This window comes from Brienomyrus brachyistius, chromosome 4, assembly GCF_023856365.1.
Source record: "Brienomyrus brachyistius isolate T26 chromosome 4, BBRACH_0.4, whole genome shotgun sequence".
In the NCBI taxonomy this organism is placed as follows: Eukaryota; Metazoa; Chordata; class Actinopteri; order Osteoglossiformes; family Mormyridae; genus Brienomyrus; species Brienomyrus brachyistius.
The window spans coordinates 18,145,542-18,162,755 of NC_064536.1; the positions used below are offsets into that span (position 1 = coordinate 18,145,542).

The window sequence follows — 17,214 nt, forward strand, 5'->3', positions numbered from 1 at the left end:
TGTGCTGCTGATAACTGCCTGGTTATTAGCTTAACCCCATGTGGCCGTCTGGTATGAGCTTAATTTCAGGTGGGCAGGTGTCTGGTTTGAGCTTAACTTCCTGTAGGCAGTCGTCTGGTATGAGCTTAATTTCACGTGGGCAGGTGTCTGGTTTGAGCTTAAATTCCTGTAGGCAAGCGTCTGGTTTGAGTTTAACTTCCTGTGGTTATGTGGTTTAAGTTTAACTTCCTGTAGGCAGGCGTCTGGTATGAGCTTAATTTCCTGTAGGCAGGTGTCTGGTTTGAGATTAACTTCCTGTAGGCAGGTGTCTGGTTTGAGTTTAACTTCCTGTGGTTATGTGGTTTGAGTTTAACTTCCTGTAGGCAGGTGTCTGGTTTGAGCTTAACTTCCTGTGGTTATGTGGTTTGAGTTTAACTTCCTGTAGGCAGGTGTCTGGTATGAGCTTAAATTCCTGTAGGCAAGCGTCTGGTATGAGCTTAAATTCCTGTAGGCAGATGTCTGGTTTGAGGTTAACTTCCTGTGTTTATGTGGATTGAGTTTAACTTCCTGTAGACAGGTGTCTGGTTTGGGCTTAACTTCCTGTGTTTATGTGGATGGAGTTTAACTTCCTGTAGGCAGGTGTCTGGTTTGAGCTTAACGTCCTGTGATTATGTGGATTGAGTTTAACTTCCTGTAGGCAGTTGTCTGGTATGAGCTTAAATTCCTGTAGGCAGGTGTCTGGTTTGAGCTTTTCCTGCAAGTGGCTGGTGTGAACTTGCTGTTGCATTGCTCCACCTGCACAGGTAGATCTTGATGGTCTCAGTCAGACTCTGATGGAATCAGAGACCACGGTTAACACCACATTCATCTGAAGGCTTGAAGGAGGGAAGAAAACACACAGTACAAACACCTACCTGTCTCTCTCTCTGGGTGAATGTGTTTATCTACCTGACTTCCTATCAGTAAGACTGATTTTTACCCGTCTGTCTGATTTTCTGCGAACATGTCTAACTGTAACCATGGCGGCTCATGGGAACTCAGTTTGTGTCTGTATTTTTTTTCTCCAGAATTACAGCAAATGGATTTTGTAAAAGCCGCCCCCTTGAAGGACAACACAAATGGTCATTTCAGTGCAGGTCTATGGAGACCGGCTGTGCCCCTGAAATACCGTAATGTTTACAGTAATGCAGCCACCTATTTCTCTAATTATCTCCTTTTATCAGAGCTGATGCTCTGCATATGTGTTTAAGACTGAGGTTTATAGTTGTTCACTTGATTAAGTAAAAGGGTTTATTTCATACCATTACTGTCACCCCTAAATAATAACAGCATAGCTGCCTGCATTCAGGGAGAGATTCTATGCAAGAGGAAGGAAAGCTTTATATACATGACTATACCTAAGAAGAATATAACCAGATTTTGGCCTGTTGTGGCCCCATGAGCAGCACTGTAACCTCATACGCCCAGGGTTGGGGGTTCCTTTCCTGTCCCTGGTGGGTCCTGCTTCCGCACTGCAGCCACACCGACTCATCAGGTCACAGTTCTGGTGTCAGTTCTGATTCCCTCCTGATTCAGTTTCTCGCTCCTGATTCTGGTTTCCGTTAATTACTCTGTTCACTTCACCGGTCTAATGTGTTCCTTCAGTGCAAGGAATTGTTGCTCCCATGTACAGTAGCTGAATGGTCTATATCTCCACCCCCATCTGACCCTGCCACCCCCCCCCCCCTTCAAGTGCCAGATTCTTCTCCAGTGTGCTTTTGTATGTGTGACTGTCCTGATTCTAAGCCCGGTGAGTGTGTGTTCCAATCCCCTACTCAGTACCAGTGTGTGTCTCGCTGCCCCCCTGCTGGAACATGTGCCTGCCTTACCCTGCACCCCACGTCTGACTTTTTCTCTCTCACTTGTGTTCCTGACTACAACTAATAATAATAATAATACATTTTATTTAAAGGCACCTTTCGAGGCACTCAAGGACACCTTACAAACACAATATACAGTTGCAGTACAAAAAAATGGCATCTAATAAAACAAAACAAAAAATGAATAAAAATAAAATTATATTTTTTTAAAAAAGCTGCCATAGCAGCAAAACCATAATGAGTGCAAGTTTAAAAAGATGTTTTAAAATGAGATTTGAATGCAGAAGTCCTGTCGATATTACAGATATCAGGAGGAAGAGAATTCCATAGACTGGCAGCAACATGACTAAAAGCTCTAAATGCCATAGTCGTAAATCCCAACTGCTGCCATTCATTTTGGTTTCCTGTTGGGTCTGCATTTTGTACTTTGGTTTCGTTCCACCTTCAGTCTAAATACCTACAGTAATATAGAGTGGCATCTGTAAGATGCCCATAGTGTGCCCTGCGATGGACTGGCATCCCGTCCAAGGTGTCCCCTGCCTCGTGCCCTGTGATGCACTGGCATCCCGTCCTGGCTGTCCCCTGCTTCGTGCCCTGTGATGGACTGGCATCCCGTCCAAGGTGTCCCCTGCCTCGTGCCCTGTGATGGACTGGCATCCCGTCCAAGGTGTCTCCTGCCTCGTGCCCTGTGATGGACTGGTATCCCGTCTAAGGCGTACCCCAACCTTGTGCCCTGTGATGGACTGGCATCCCGTCCAAGGTGTCCCACTGCCTCGTGCCCTGTGATGGACTGGCATCCCGTCCAAGGTGTCCCCTGCCTCGTGCCCTGTGATGCACTGGCATCCCGTCCAAGGTGTCTCCTGCCTCGTGCCCTGTGATGGACTGGCATCCCGTCTAAGGCGTACCCCAACCTTGTGCCCTGTGATGGACTGGCATCCCGTCCAGGGTGTCCCCTGCCTCGTGCCCTGTTATGGACTGGCATCCCATCCAGGGTGTCCCCTGCCTCGTGCCCTGTGATGCACTGGCATCCCGTCCAGGGTGTCCCCTGCCTCGTGCCCTGTGATGGACTGGCATCCCGTCCAAGGTGTCTCCTGCCTCGTGCCCTGTGATGGACTGGTATCCCGTCTAAGGCGTACCCCAACCTTGTGCCCTGTGATGGACTGGCATCCCGTCCAAGGTGTCCCACTGCCTCGTGCCCTGTGATGGACTGGCATCCCGTCCAAGGTGTCTCCTGCCTCGTGCCCTGTGATGGACTGGCATCCCGTCTAAGGCGTACCCCAACCTTGTGCCCTGTGATGGACTGGCATCCCGTCCAGGGTGTCCCCTGCCTCGTGCCCTGTTATGGACTGGCATCCCATCCAGGGTGTCCCCTGCCTCGTGCCCTGTGATGCACTGGCATCCCGTCCAGGGTGTCCCCTGCCTCGTGCCCTGTGATGGACTGGCATCCCGTCCAAGGTGTCTCCTGCCTCGTGCCCTGTGATGGACTGGTATCCCGTCTAAGGCGTACCCCAACCTTGTGCCCTGTGATGGACTGGCATCCCGTCCAAGGTGTCCCACTGCCTCGTGCCCTGTGATGGACTGGCATCCCGTCCAAGGTGTCTCCTGCCTCGTGCCCTGTGATGGACTGGTATCCCGTCTAAGACGTACCCCAACCTTGTGCCCTGTGATGGACTGGCATCCCGTCCAAGGTGTCCCACTGCCTCGTGCCCTGTGATGGACTGGCATCCCGTCCAAGGTGTCCCCTGCCTCGTGCCCTGTGATGCACTGGCATCCCGTCCAAGGTGTCTCCTGCCTCGTGCCCTGTGATGGACTGGCATCCCGTCTAAGGCGTACCCCAACCTTGTGCCCTGTGATGGACTGGCATCCCGTCCAGGGTGTCCCCTGCCTCGTGCCCTGTTATGGACTGGCATCCCATCCAGGGTGTCCCCTGCCTCGTGCCCTGTGATGCACTGGCATCCCGTCCAGGGTGTCCCCTGCCTCGTGCCCTGTGATGGACTGGCATCCCATCCAGGGTGTCCCCCTGCCTCGTGCCCTGTGATGGACTGACTCCCTGTAACCTTCTATTGAATATGTACTTATGGACAGGTAGAGTGCAGGGAAGTATACATAGGCCTGTAAAAGTTTTGCAAAACACACAGAACAGTTGGTTATACCATATGTCAGCCCCAGCTACCTTAGATCTGAGCCAATCACTATATTTCACAGCTGGTGCTGAAAGTGTCTTTAGAAAGAGACAAGGAAAAAAAAGCTTATACTGGAGGGAAAACGTCGTATTTTCACAGTGCTAGAAATTGTAAACAGCACAGAAGAGTTTTGCTTAAAGTAGGGGCATTTATTCAGTGGTCTTGCAGAAGTGTATCCCTGATTTTGTTACTGAATCCATCCATCCATCCATCCATCTTCCAGTGGCTTATTAGGGCCTCAGATCTGCTTAGCAAAAGTGAGAAAGGATTTTCAATTCTCTTACACAATAATCCATTTTATACTGGTATTCAACAAAAATAACGGAGCTTTTAATTAAATTCCATAGTTTCTTGAACTTTACGATAGGAAAATATTATGACTGACAGTTCCCCCAATTTACTTAGTCAGGTGCTGAGTAGCCAGCTAGCTGGTTAGCAGAACATGCTGCTTGGTAGCTTGGTGGTGAGGTGGTGCAGTGGTTAGCGCTGCTGCCTTGCAGCAAGAAGGTTCTGGGTTTGGTTCCGGTTCCTTTCTGTGTGCAGTGTGACCACTTTCCCCGTTTTTGCTGGGCCTCCGGTTTCCTTCCACAGTCCAAAAGCAAGCAGGATAGGTTGATTGGTGAGTCTAAATTGGCCCTGAATTTGTGTGTATGCCTGTGTTCGCCCTGTGGGTGTGTTGGTTACCGTCTGCACCCATTGTTCCTGGGATAGGCTCCGCCCCCCCCCCCCCCCCCCCTGCAACCTCAGTAGGGATTAAGTGGTTTTAGAAAATGGAAGGATGGATGGATGGATGGGTAGTGACCGTGTGTGGCCAGCAGGGGCCCCCACACAAATGTGTAGTAAGAGTAATGCTGGGCGCAGCCAGAATGACAATGAAGTAGTTTAAAGTCCAGAACAGAGATGTCTCAGAATGGGTCAATCAGAACCTGGCCTAGGAGCAGGACGAAGGTTTGGAAATACACAGGACCCAGAACATGCTGTTTTACCCTGAATAAATCACAGGTTTTTGGTGGTGGAGTGCACTCCTCCTTGGACAAATTTTTGAACCAAATTAAAAAGAAGAAGCCTTTTATTATAGCCTGTAAATTAATTTTATTCCACTTACAGGACCTGGAGAAGCTTATACGGATCAATAATTGGATCATACATTAATTACGACCTCAAGGGGCTGGCATCTTACCCAGGCTGCCCCCTGCGTTTCAGGGTAAGCTTCAAGTTTACCGGCTAATCTGTTATGGAGGACAGGTGAACACACGGATTAATTGGAAACTAATCACCATATCAATGCCTAATTGTTATTGTCCTTGTGTCATGTTGTTAAGGACCTGTGAGGCAGCTGCATTACCACTCATTGGGAGGAGTTCAGGCATCATTTCTGTGGCATATGATCGGTAAGACAGAGCAGAGAATCTTCCAACACATTAGACTTCAAAAACCCCTCCTCTCTGATTGGAATATATGCTCTGTTACACGGATGTTTAGCTTCAGGGCGCATATTTTACCATGGTCATTAAGTCTCAATACTTAAAGCGGGTTGGGGGATGGGGGCTTTTGTAGAAGATTGGCTGATGGCACTCCGCGACCCACTGAAAATGGCCCTGTGACCCACTTCTGGGCTGCAACCCGCCCGATTAGAAATACTGCTCTATTAAAATTAAACAGTATAAGCATATGCGTGAAATGTCCTGGCTTTTTAACCGTGTCTAACACAAGGAAAGTTGTTTGCCATTTTCCAGTCGCGGTACTTCTTTTTTGACCCCTACTCACCAGAATGAACTGGCAGTTCCGCTGCCCCTCCCTCCCCCCGCACTCCAGCCCCCCCACTGCCAGCCGAAGAGCTTTTCCAATCAGCCCGTGTCTGATTGCCCTCCTCGCTGGCAATAGCAGGGCGTTAATCGCAGCTGTGACTGGCACGTACGCCATCCCCGAAGGAGACCCCGAGATCCCCCATTGGCTTTGAGATAAGCAGCCGTTTTCTGGTGACGCCGGTGGTCCTGCCATCTGCGGTCCATTCGCCCAGGTCCTTCAGATGGTTCCAGGGCGGGCTTCGGCTCTGATGAGAGTGAAGGCGTTTGGCGCAGGGATTAGAAACAAAGGCACTCCATCCCTCCACACTCCGTTGCTAATTGCGTTTACTCCTCTGCCGCTCAGTCTGAAGTGATCCACACATCACTTATTTCACACCATTTCCACATCCTATCCATAACAGATTTACTTAGTTTGCGCATATTACTCCATTTTCATTACATTGACTTATCAGCTTAATTTGAGAGGCAGTGTGCGCCTCAGTGAATTAGGAGGTCTCTGATCCAAATCCATTCCTGCCCCCTTGCATTGTCCTAGTGTTGCTCTAACGAGCCACACCTGTTGATCTTTTGTCTTGCCTTGCTTGTTTTAGCTCTCATGTGGATCACTACAGCTGCCTCTTGTCTGCTCCCTCGTTGATTGTGTGTAAGAGTGCCTCCCAGTGCTGTGCTCCCCAGTCTGGTCATTCATGTTGTTCCCTGTTTGTGCTCCTAATTATGTCCTGTGCCATCTCATCTTGCCTGGTCCTTGTCTCCTCATTTTGACTCCTCATGGTCATTTTGAGTTTGTCCCATTTGTATTTTTATCTATCCCAATAAAGCACCGTTTGATTGATGCTTGCCATTGCCATTGTCCATGCCTTGATGTGACAAGTCAGCAGAGTGATGTCACCATTGGGTCCCTATGTAAGGCCCTTAACCCCTAGTTGCTCCAGGGATTGTCTAACCCTGCTTTCTTAAAAAATCATATGCATCAATTTGTATAAAAGCATCTGCTAAATAAGTAAAATGTACATCTCACATCTCGCACTGTTTGGACGAATGGTTTGTTACATTTCATGTAATAAAAATTCATGGATCTTATGTACTATAGAAAATATTTGTTATAGGCAAAACTATATATTAGCCACCAGGATACCCATGTATGTGTAAGGTTGGAGAAAGTCACGTGACACCCCATCTCCCCTGTGGGGGCAGTGGGGAGAAAGGGTCCCTGGTGGTGTAATGGTCAAGATTTGGTGCTCTCAGCTTCACAGCCTTGACTCAGTTTTCAGTCAAGGGACACCCATCCCCAACTAGTTAGAGCAGCTCTGTTCCTGAAGGTCAAAATCCCTTCAGGATCAGTGTGATGTCATCGGTTAACCCTTGAACACACATGTAATCCCACAAATGCTCCAGGTACTGCCTGAAGGGAAGCTCAATGAAAAAGCCAACTGGTCTCTGTTCTCATGATAATGGTGGCAGGGGTGCCGGGAGGAAATGGCCGAATTTAACAGACCCACACCCCCCCCAGGAACATAATATACAATACTGTGTAAAAAGCCGTAGGCAAAGAAAATTATGTTTAAATAAAGTCTGGCAAAGTGTGTCAGTTTAGATATTTGAAAAACTCTCCTAAAGTCACCACAGTGTTTGCAACAACCATCCAAATATAAAATGTACTTTGTGACTCGTCCACTAGCACAGCTCATTTGGATAATTGGTGCCCCATTGAGTTATTTAACTAATTATGTTAATTATTTAAGTGAGAAATTTAACAAATACATGGATTGGCTGGGGTGCCCGTGAGGAGAGGTTTGGGAACTGAAGCGGTGTTCATCTAGGCATCAGGAAATTCTTGTTTATTTTTTATTGTGTTAATCTAAATTTGCATTTGTTTTACTGTTAAAGTGAGAACAATTATTCACGTACTACCCACATAAACAGCCTTAAACATTTCCTTTGACTGCCTGAGACTTTTGCACAGCGCTGTACCAGCCTCAGTGTATGCAGGACTTAGGTTTAGTATGCCAGCTACATTTTTAGCTTAGTGCAGCTCATTAAGCTACACCTCAAGTCAAGAAGTTTGTCATATTTTCTACTTTTAACTCTACGTTGTCTAGCGTGCCTCTAGGACCCCATTTTTTACACCATGTCTCTGTGTTTTTGGGTCATGTGGAGTTTAAGAAATTAGCACTGGCAAAAGCCAATGGCTTCTGAGGTGAATCTATGAGGCAGAAAGTGTTGTGTTGACGAAACAAAAAATCAGACCATAAAATATATACTCATCAAACTTCAAATTTAAAAAAAATATAACTTTATCAGCAGCTGTCTATCTGCTAATTTAGATAAATTGTCCTAACGCCGCCGACGACTTGATTGAGATAACTTAAATACAGAGAATCGTTAATGGACCATTTGGCAGCATTTAAAAAGAGACGTCAAATATATTTGCGTGAATGATCGTCACCACTATAAATTTAAATTTTCCTCTGTCCTCTGTGATATTCATCTACTGCCTAGTTCTAAGTCTTTAAAGGGACTTTACCCCAATGGTTTATGTTCGGTCAGAAGATGGTGATCCTGAACGGGTCACCAGTCAGTACTTCAAATCACAGTGGGGAAGCTGTGACCTTGGTGGGTTAGGACTCTTCGCCCGATCAGAAGGTTGCTGGTTCAAATTCCATGCAGGGCTCTTAACCCCAGTTGCTCCTGGGACCGCTAACACTGCTCTCTGATCCTCACTGGTGCATCACTTTGGACAAAAATGTCTGCTGAATAGATAAATATAAATGTAATCACAGCTCCAGTCAATGTCTAATTGTGTAAAAGCGCTCTCTGAAAGTCCCTCTGAATTACAGAAACTTCTGCATAAAATAAATACCTATAATAGTCACGACCAGATTTAAATGCTAAATCATCATTTTTGAGCTGTAAGTCTTAGTCTGGTAATGCAGGGCAAGTCTCTGATCTTGGGGGGGGGGGTTGGGGTGCTGGGGAAGTTGGTTGCATGTCATGGGGGGCCTGACACAGGGCCCTACAAATGGTCATGTGAAATCGGAATGGACAGTTACCAACTGGTAGCCATTGGCCTGGAATCATGAAGGTCACCCTGGTGTGTTCATCTGATGCCCAAATGAACAGCTCCCCCCCACCATGCTTTCATCTCTCCCCCAGCCCGGGAATAGGAACCTTACATGCCTCGCCTCCCATAGCCTTGGAAACCCAGAGTAAATGCTTTCCAAATGAATACGCATCAGGCAAGTGGAGACTCACCATGCTACATGATCCGCTACACGACAGACCCCCCCAGTTAGATGCCGTAATCTCGCACATGAAGAATGCTATGCCAGCGGTTCCTTTGCTTTCCCCTCAGCAGAATCCCAGAAATTTCCTTGTACAGAATAGCCTCATTGTGCATTGTGAGGTGTGCCTGGTCGCTTTTGTCTGCAACATTAACTCAGTTTAAGTTGAGTACAACAAGGCAGCATTTCAATTAAAGTGGTTTGTACAGCGTGAGCTTAAAAGGATCCTAGCGGAATGTACAGAGAGGCAGAAATGCAGCAATTACCACTTAACGCACCAGGGGAAATTAGACATTCAAACCGTATGGCTACATCGTGCTGTCAATCACTGCCGAGTTTAACCTGACGGGAATCAATCAGGCAGCCAATTGGAAGTGATTGCAGGTTGTGATTGATGGCACAAAATCCTGCCCTTCGCAGGTTTTGAAGCCTAATTCTATGCCATCATTACATGAAGCTGTGAAGTCTACAGCACGCCATGTTCTTTGAGCTGACTAGAGAATAAAGTCTGGTGTGTCGATTCAAATTTATACGGAGACCACAATGAAGACACTGTGCCAGTTCAGCCCAAAACCAGAGGTCACATCAGGAGTCCTTGTGAAGATAATGCAGACTAGAGTTCCTTCTGGAAGCTTCTCTGAGAATTGAGACCCGAAAGCATTATTGTGGTTTCTCTTCCTGTTTGTTTCCTGCCTCATTTCCTGTTCTCAGTCTGGTCAGGTGTTTTGGTTACCACACTCCTCCTTTGCATGACGTTGTGCCATTCTCCCTTTCCCTGATCACCTGTCCTTCTGCTGTCTGATATAAGCCTCCACCTCAGGCCATGTATCGATCATTCCCGGTTCTACCCTAGGGGCCTCCTCCAGAATTCCATCTGATAGTCGCTAACGGCTAAGTACTGATGATGGGGATCGAGCTGGAGGCTAAGCCGGAAGCTGTGCTGTTACCCTTACGAAAATTGAGCCCCTGGGGATGAGTTGGCCGAAGCCAATTAGAAGTAGTATAGCTGGTGTCAGAGAGAATTCCTCACTGGCTTTGATAGCAGCTCCAGAAACGCAAAGCATTTCGGTGACAAGGTCCATCAGGTAGTCCGCTGAAGAACAGGGAAGGTGAGGAGTTTATGGGTCACTTTGCTTTGGCTCTTTTGCCCACTTTTGTCTCATAGAAGTTCTATTATGTTAATTCATTTAGCAGAAGCTATTGTTCAAAGTGTCAGAGAGCAGGGTTAGTCCCTGGAGTAATTGCGAGTTAAGGGCCTTGCTGAAAAGCTGACTGAAGGATTTGAACCAGCAGCCTTTCGATCGACCCACTGAGCCACACACGGCCCCCACAAATGCAGAATATTGTGTAAGTCAGAGGTTCTAAAACCTTTTGTCTGGACCCCCCCCCCCCCCCAAAAAAAAACATTGGTCAAGTGTGTCTATGTCCTGTTTCAAATGCATTCTTTTCAAACTTCTCTCCCATGCTGCATCTGTTTCCATAGCAACCCATCAATGACATCATAGGGGTGGAGAAAAAGGGTCATCATTCTCTTAATTGGCAAATCATAAACTTTCTTGACGTTGTAACTTCAGGTCACATCCTGGGCTACAGGGACAGAGGGACCCCTGCTATGGACTGCCCCCTTCCCTGTCACTCACAAATTCAAAGCATATCACTGGATAATGACAAGGTTGCCCCCTCCTGTATGAATTATGGCCCTTCTTATGTTCTTCACCTAAATAAAATACTAGAATTGCCCCTGGCCATTTGAAGAGACAAAGTATATGGGTGATAAATAGCAACACAGTTTCACAAGGCCAGTTTGCATGTTCTCCCCATGTTACCCTGGTTTCCTGCAGGTACTCAGGAAGTAGCAGAGTTCCTCCTGCTGTCCAAAGACATGTAATTAAGCTAATAAATGTCTCTAAATTACCCACAGTAGGTGTGTTTGAGCCCTGTGATAGACTGGCACCCTATACAGGGCGTCCCCCAGCCCTTAGCCACTTGGAATAATCTCCAGGTTCCCCATGACCATGAAAAGAGGTTGGGTGATGGAACGTTCCACTCTGCAATACGTAGGGGCTCATTTATACAGAAGCAGTTTAATGTTTTCTTTCGTAATGAATTCAGATGTAGTCTAGCATAACACACCCTTATATTTCAATAATTTCAAAGAGAAATATTATCCAAAGGGGCTACACTTAACAATAAAACTCGGGGGGCCGTACGTCGTAGCTGCGAAAGACATTAACGGAATAGCAACATGCATGGGGACATTCTTCCTCGCCGTCAAGCAAGAATTTTTACAGGAGGAATGTAATTTCAGGGCACAGCAAGGGATGGAGCAAGTCGTGTCGTCCCCCTGGCTTCCATTCTGTCCTTTATGAATGAGCCCTGGGGCAAAGGGAATTAAAGGGACAGCCACGGTTGCTAGATAAATAGACACAGCGGGCGACTAGAATGTACTGCTGTATTAGAGCACAGGCAGCAAGCAGTGGCCCTTCTCTGCAGTCAAGTACAAAACTATATATCATACACCTGGCAGACAGAAGGCAGCTGGCAACTAACCCAGCACTGAAAATGAAAATTCATCTGTTGGATAGTTAAGATAGATATACGATACTTTAGACATAAAGATTTTTTTTAATGCTGAAGGAAGCTGCCGGTTTATAGTAGCACAATACACACACAGTAACACACACACACACACACACATTTAGACAGAAAAAAAGCCATTTAAAGGAGTAATAAACAGAAATAATAACACATGACTATACTAATACTATACTATGACTGTGCAAAGAATGTCAGTGAAAACATTTCGCAGAACTTCATTGTAAATGAATAGTATAGCACAGTGAGTACCGTAGTAGCCTGCAGTAAACCAGTAATTCGTGATAGTTTTATGTGTCATTTCATTGCCATATTTATTAGTTAAGCAATCGTGTTGTTTATGATTTGTGTGTGTGAAATACATATATACAGGTAGGCTACAGATTCACTGCTAATAACGTCTGTATGATTTTTTCCCCTGTAAAACCGCACAGACTAAGCTAATCCCTCGTTTGCGGCGATAAGACGAAAGTAATTTTCAATGCCTCAGAAAAGCTAATTAACACCATGCTGTAAAATGCACCAGGGCTAATTCCATTCACAGATGTTCAGTAATTGATTACAGAAAACCGCATTCGCGCTTGTTTAATTTATGCGGCTCGGATAGCTAATTTAAAGGCTGTATACGTGCTCGAAAAGGTTATTATATTTTCATTGACTTTTAAGTGAAATAATTTATGTTTACAAAGGCGTAATTGTCGATGATTCATTTCGGCTGCGGCCCGACACAGGTTAATTTAAAAATGTTAAAACTATAAAACGCTCATTATAATGGTCATTACTGCAGCGAACAAAATTGTAAACCTGGATACTCTAACGACTGTAAACTCTATATAGTTGAACTTTATCGATATATTTTTTATTTTATTTTTGTTTTTATTTGTAATTCATTGCATCTGAATCTAATGACCTCGAAGCGTAAATGGTAGAATGCATGGGCATCATAAGCTCCGAGTATTACAGCCCCGATGCCAATCTTCCTTTGAAAATAAAAAACTTGACTTAGCCCTTGATCCTAATAACTAGAATCACCCCTAGTACAATGTAATTAGGGGTGTGGTTTTACACATTGACAGTATCCATGCGTGCCAGAGTCAGACAGGATTCCAGGAGAAGGTGGGGGATAGGGGCTTTCTCAAGGGCCCAATGGTAACATGACTACTCTGTCAGACATGGGATATGAACCCACAACCTTATGGACGTGGCCACACACAAACCTCTATAAATTGTACAAAACACGACAGAGATATATGTTACATTAAATCATAAAGTCCTGTCCTATAGAATACAGTGGCTGGTCTGTAGTTCAATCCTTTTTTGATGGAATAGGATTTTGACTTCTGCGTGCTAAAGCTTTGTGGCTGAGTAATAGGGTTGCACTACTGTGTTAGCCTTTGCTTTTCAGGAAATTGTTTCGCTAAGCCACACATGCCAAACGGCACTTCGGCTCCATGGGTCGATGCCTCCTTCTTTTATGATTACAGACATGCTTCATATGATTACTGTCAAATCTCAGTGCTGTCAGAAGACCCTCTCTGCAGCAGCATAGCGCGAACCCAGCTTATTATACAGTCGATTGACTTGCTCTCTCAGGCTCTCTGCTCTACGCTGTATCGACGGTGATATGAGAAACATCGTCTTTAACTACGGTCTTGTGATAACCCTGCATTTTGGCCTTGCCCTCTGATTCCTGTAACAGTATGATGGTCTCTTTTGTTAAAGGCATGTATTTTAGATCTTCTTACAGGGATGAATTGTAGATCATTGTTTCTCAAACCGGTGCTCGGCGATCCCAGACAGTCCGGGTTTTCTGCTGCCTCCCAACTGTCAGGGAACTGGGAGAGAGCAAAAAATGTGGACCGTCTGGGGGTCCCTGAGGACTGGTGTGAGAAACACTGTTGTAGATCTTTTTCAAGGCATGCGTGTTTATCTATGACACACTTTGGACGTTACGCAGATATATACGTTCACCTATATGTTTTTAACAAACGTCATTGATCGTATTTTTTTTTTGAGAAGGGTAAAAAGACCTGAAAATAAAAAGCTTGAAAGCCAGAGGCTTTGTGTGGTTATTTAGTTTATTAATTAGCCTTGATTAACCTCTCCAGAGCCGCAGCAGCTCAGTAACTGCCAGGGATTGCATTAACGAGCCTGCACTCAGGTGCAGTGATGGGCAGCTGTTAATAGCAGAAGATTGGGCCCTGTGGCAGGAAGTGTCAGTCATGTGACATGACATGTGACCTTGGTTTTGCTCTCAGCCCTCCAAATGGGTAATACGTGATGAGTAAAGAAAAAATGTGGTTTAATCCTTTTCTGGCAGTCCAGTCTCCTACAATATAAATTCTATAAGGAAATCCAGCCATCCAGTTTTTGTACCATCTTGTCCCATGCAGGGCTATTCTAGAAGGATCCTAGAAGCTATGGATGCAAGGCAGGGAGCAACCAGGACAATACATTGCAAGCCGCATATACATATGGACAGTCTGGCAGCTCTAATTCACCTTAGCTTGTGTTTGGATTGTGAGGGGAAACCAGAGAAGCCAGAGGAAGCTTCCAGATAAAACGGGTAGAACATGCAAGCTTCACATACATGGAACCTGGGTGGAGATACAACCCCCAGTCCCAGAGGTGTGAAGCAACAGTTCTCACCACTGCAAGACTGTGTTATTCTGCAGAGAAATACAGTTTTAATTAACTAGTGAACTACACATGGAAAATGTTGTTGTTAATGGTAGAATTTCATAAGCACTATATTCTAATATGTTGCCTGTCCATATTACATTTTATTTATATAGCAAACACTTCTATCCAAAGTGACACACATTTTTTGAGAAGGCTGGCTCAGACAGTCCTTGGAACCGCTGAAAGTTAACGGTCTTGCTCAAGGGCCCAGCGATGAAAGTTACTCTGCCAGTGCAAGGATTTGGACCTTGCTAAGACACACACTGCCACCTGAAACCAGGCCTCGGAGAGCAGAGTCAGCTATATGTCCTGCACACTTTTAAGGCATAAGCAGCTGACTCAAGGGGCCAGCGGTAGTAGGATCGCTTCTCCAGCCATGGCATTGAAAACCCACGACCACACATTCAACCCACAGAGTCACCCAGAAAATATGAGGTCCCACTGAGATTTGAACTCAGACCACTGGATTCAAAGTCCAAAGTGCTAACCATTACACCATGGGACCAGCTCCATATGATTCTCTGGGCATCAGTGGAGAGCCTGATTGGAGCTGGCAGTGGAACTTTGTAGCTCAGAGTCCAAAGCGACATCACTCATGGTGACAGTCCTTTTCACTGCTAAGCCCACTTGGATGAGCGCAGAGCCGCACCTGTCTAACAGCACAATGCTACTTCAGTTTAGGAAGAGCTTTGAACTGCAGAGGTGGATATCAGCAGTGGGGAGGGCAGTGGAGATGCTTACTTTTGTCACATGGACTGGAACCAGTAGTGATGTTTGGAGATAGCTAGTTCATTCATTGCTTTGTGGGCAGCTGTACCCAGAATATTGTAGGTGGGCTTTGGTTTCACAGGTCATTCAGGACAGAAGAAACTCAGCACAAATAATCTTAGCAGAGACAAACCCAAGGTCATCGTTATAGGACATTAAAACCACTTTACTGAATATATATCTTCCGTCATCATTTATCTGTTACAGGCAGGGATGTTTTGTTGTTTATGGGTCCAAATTTAAAAAGTCACCCCCGGATGTTTTTTTTTAAACAAGCATCCCCTAAACATGTATTTGATGCAGTTACTGTTACTGACCAACAGGGGGTTTTATTAGGGGGAACTTGAACCTGTGAGTCCGGAGGTGTGAAATTATGGTTCTGCTCACAGAATCACTGTCGCCCCTCCAGAGGGCGTTGTTTAAGTAAAAGTAAAAAAATCCCAGTTATTGCAGAAAATATCAGATATAACGCAATCCTCCCCCTTATCAGCACTTTGCCTTTTTTATATGTGACCTAAAACATCCATCCATCCATCCATCTTCTCCCGCGCATCCAAGTCCAAGTCGCATAAGCAGCAGTCTGAGAAGGAATGCCCGGACCTCCCTCACCCTGGCACCTCCTCCGGCCCCCAGGTGTCTGCGGTTGGCCCTCGGGTCTCCTCATAGATGACCAGTTGGCTTCAACTGGTTCCTTTCATTGTGGAGGAGCATCAGCTCTACTTTGAGCTCCTCTGAAATCTCCGAGCTCCTCACCCTATCTCTAAGACACTTGAACTCCTTCACTTAATGGAGCAGGTCATGCCCCACCCATAGAGGGCAATCCACCCTGTTCCGGTTAAGAACCAAGGCCTCGGACTTGGAGCTGCTGATCCACATCCCGGCCGCCTCATAACCGCCCCAGTGCCTGCTGCAGCTCGCAGCCCAACAGCCAGCAGGACCACAGCATCTGCCAAATGCATCCCCTAAACCGGACCCCCTCCAGCCCCTGGCCGCACTTCAAAACTCTGTCCGTAAAGGCTATGAATTGGCATAAAACATTTAAAGGCATTAAAGGTCCCACTGGTGTGACTGTGCTCCTGCTAGTAAAAGTATAATGTTTAACAAGTCAACAGTGAGGATCTCTTTGAGTTTAATAGTTTTTCTCTGCAACCAAATAAGAATTTCATGAAGTTTAAAAATGTGTATGATAGTGGACTGATGTATATCACAGCTGTTTGGGGGTTTCCCACACATGGGAGACTGTCACCCCAGAAAATGAGAAGTTAGTCTTCGGTGGAATGGCAACCTCATCCACAGCCAGGGGAAGCTCATAAGCAGTCAGGACCTCGTGGCGCAACGGTAGCGCGTCTGACTCCAGATCAGAAGGTTGCGTGTTCGAATCACGTCGGGGTCAGTTTTTGAAGCTGATGTGTGGCTCAGCGGGGTACAAGACTATGAATAAAACAGGGGTGGCCAGTCTTATCCGCAAAGGGCTGGTGTGTATGCAGGTTTTTACGAAAACCTTCAGGTCAGCAGTTCAAACCCAGCTGTTGGGGACTCTTCAGTCAATCAGTCCTGTAATTACTGACCTAATTAGAGGGTTGCAGCGAAAACCCACATACCCAATAGCACTTTCTGAATAAGACTATCCCTGGATTAAAAGGTTGCCAGGTAGCGAAATTTGACTGTTGCAAGACCCTTAACCCTAGGGAATGACTGACCATGCCTTCTGAGTAAGGATTGCTTTGCATTAAAGCATAAAGAAATAAATGAATGTTTGCATTTTGAGGCCTTCAGTTAAAGGTGGAGACACGCACACATAGGAAGTTTGCAAAACCATCTCACGTTTGCTTTATTTATGTATAATGTCCCTAGTATTGTAACACAGAGATCATTTTCATATTTTTATGATTTCTGATGATGAATATGAGCCGGAGGATGGTGTGTGGAAGAGTCTGGAAGCCTGAGTGTCACGCAAGACGTGCGATCTTGAAAACGTATGTTTTTTAATTGTTTAACCTGAGTCGCTTTATATATACATATAAAAAATAACTTTATACAGTTGTTAAACAACGTAAAC

General features: G+C 45.8%; 1 long non-coding RNA gene and 2 other non-coding genes across 4 annotated transcripts in view; 1 reads left to right on the plus strand and 2 right to left on the minus strand.

Moving 5' to 3' along the window:
• The window catches only part of LOC125740132 (uncharacterized), a 149,722-nt gene extending 146,128 nt beyond the window's left edge, over positions 1 to 3,594 (minus strand). The window contains exon 1 of one of the 2 annotated variants that reach the window (XR_007397455.1): positions 3,536 to 3,594. This is a non-coding gene — a long non-coding RNA (uncharacterized LOC125740132). Of the gene's footprint in view, positions 1 to 2,607; positions 2,667 to 3,535 lie in introns of those variants that run through there. The other variant, XR_007397454.1, reaches the window with a different exon arrangement.
• Positions 3,595 to 14,820: 11,226 nt separating this feature from the next.
• On the minus strand, positions 14,821 to 14,892 carry trnaq-uug (transfer RNA glutamine (anticodon UUG)). The gene has a single exon. It is a non-coding gene; the product is annotated as a tRNA-Gln (tRNA).
• A 1,584-nt stretch (positions 14,893 to 16,476) lies between these two features.
• Positions 16,477 to 16,548, plus strand: trnaw-cca (transfer RNA tryptophan (anticodon CCA)). Its single transcript has one exon. It is a non-coding gene; the product is annotated as a tRNA-Trp (tRNA).
• Positions 16,549 to 17,214: the final 666 nt, after the last annotated feature.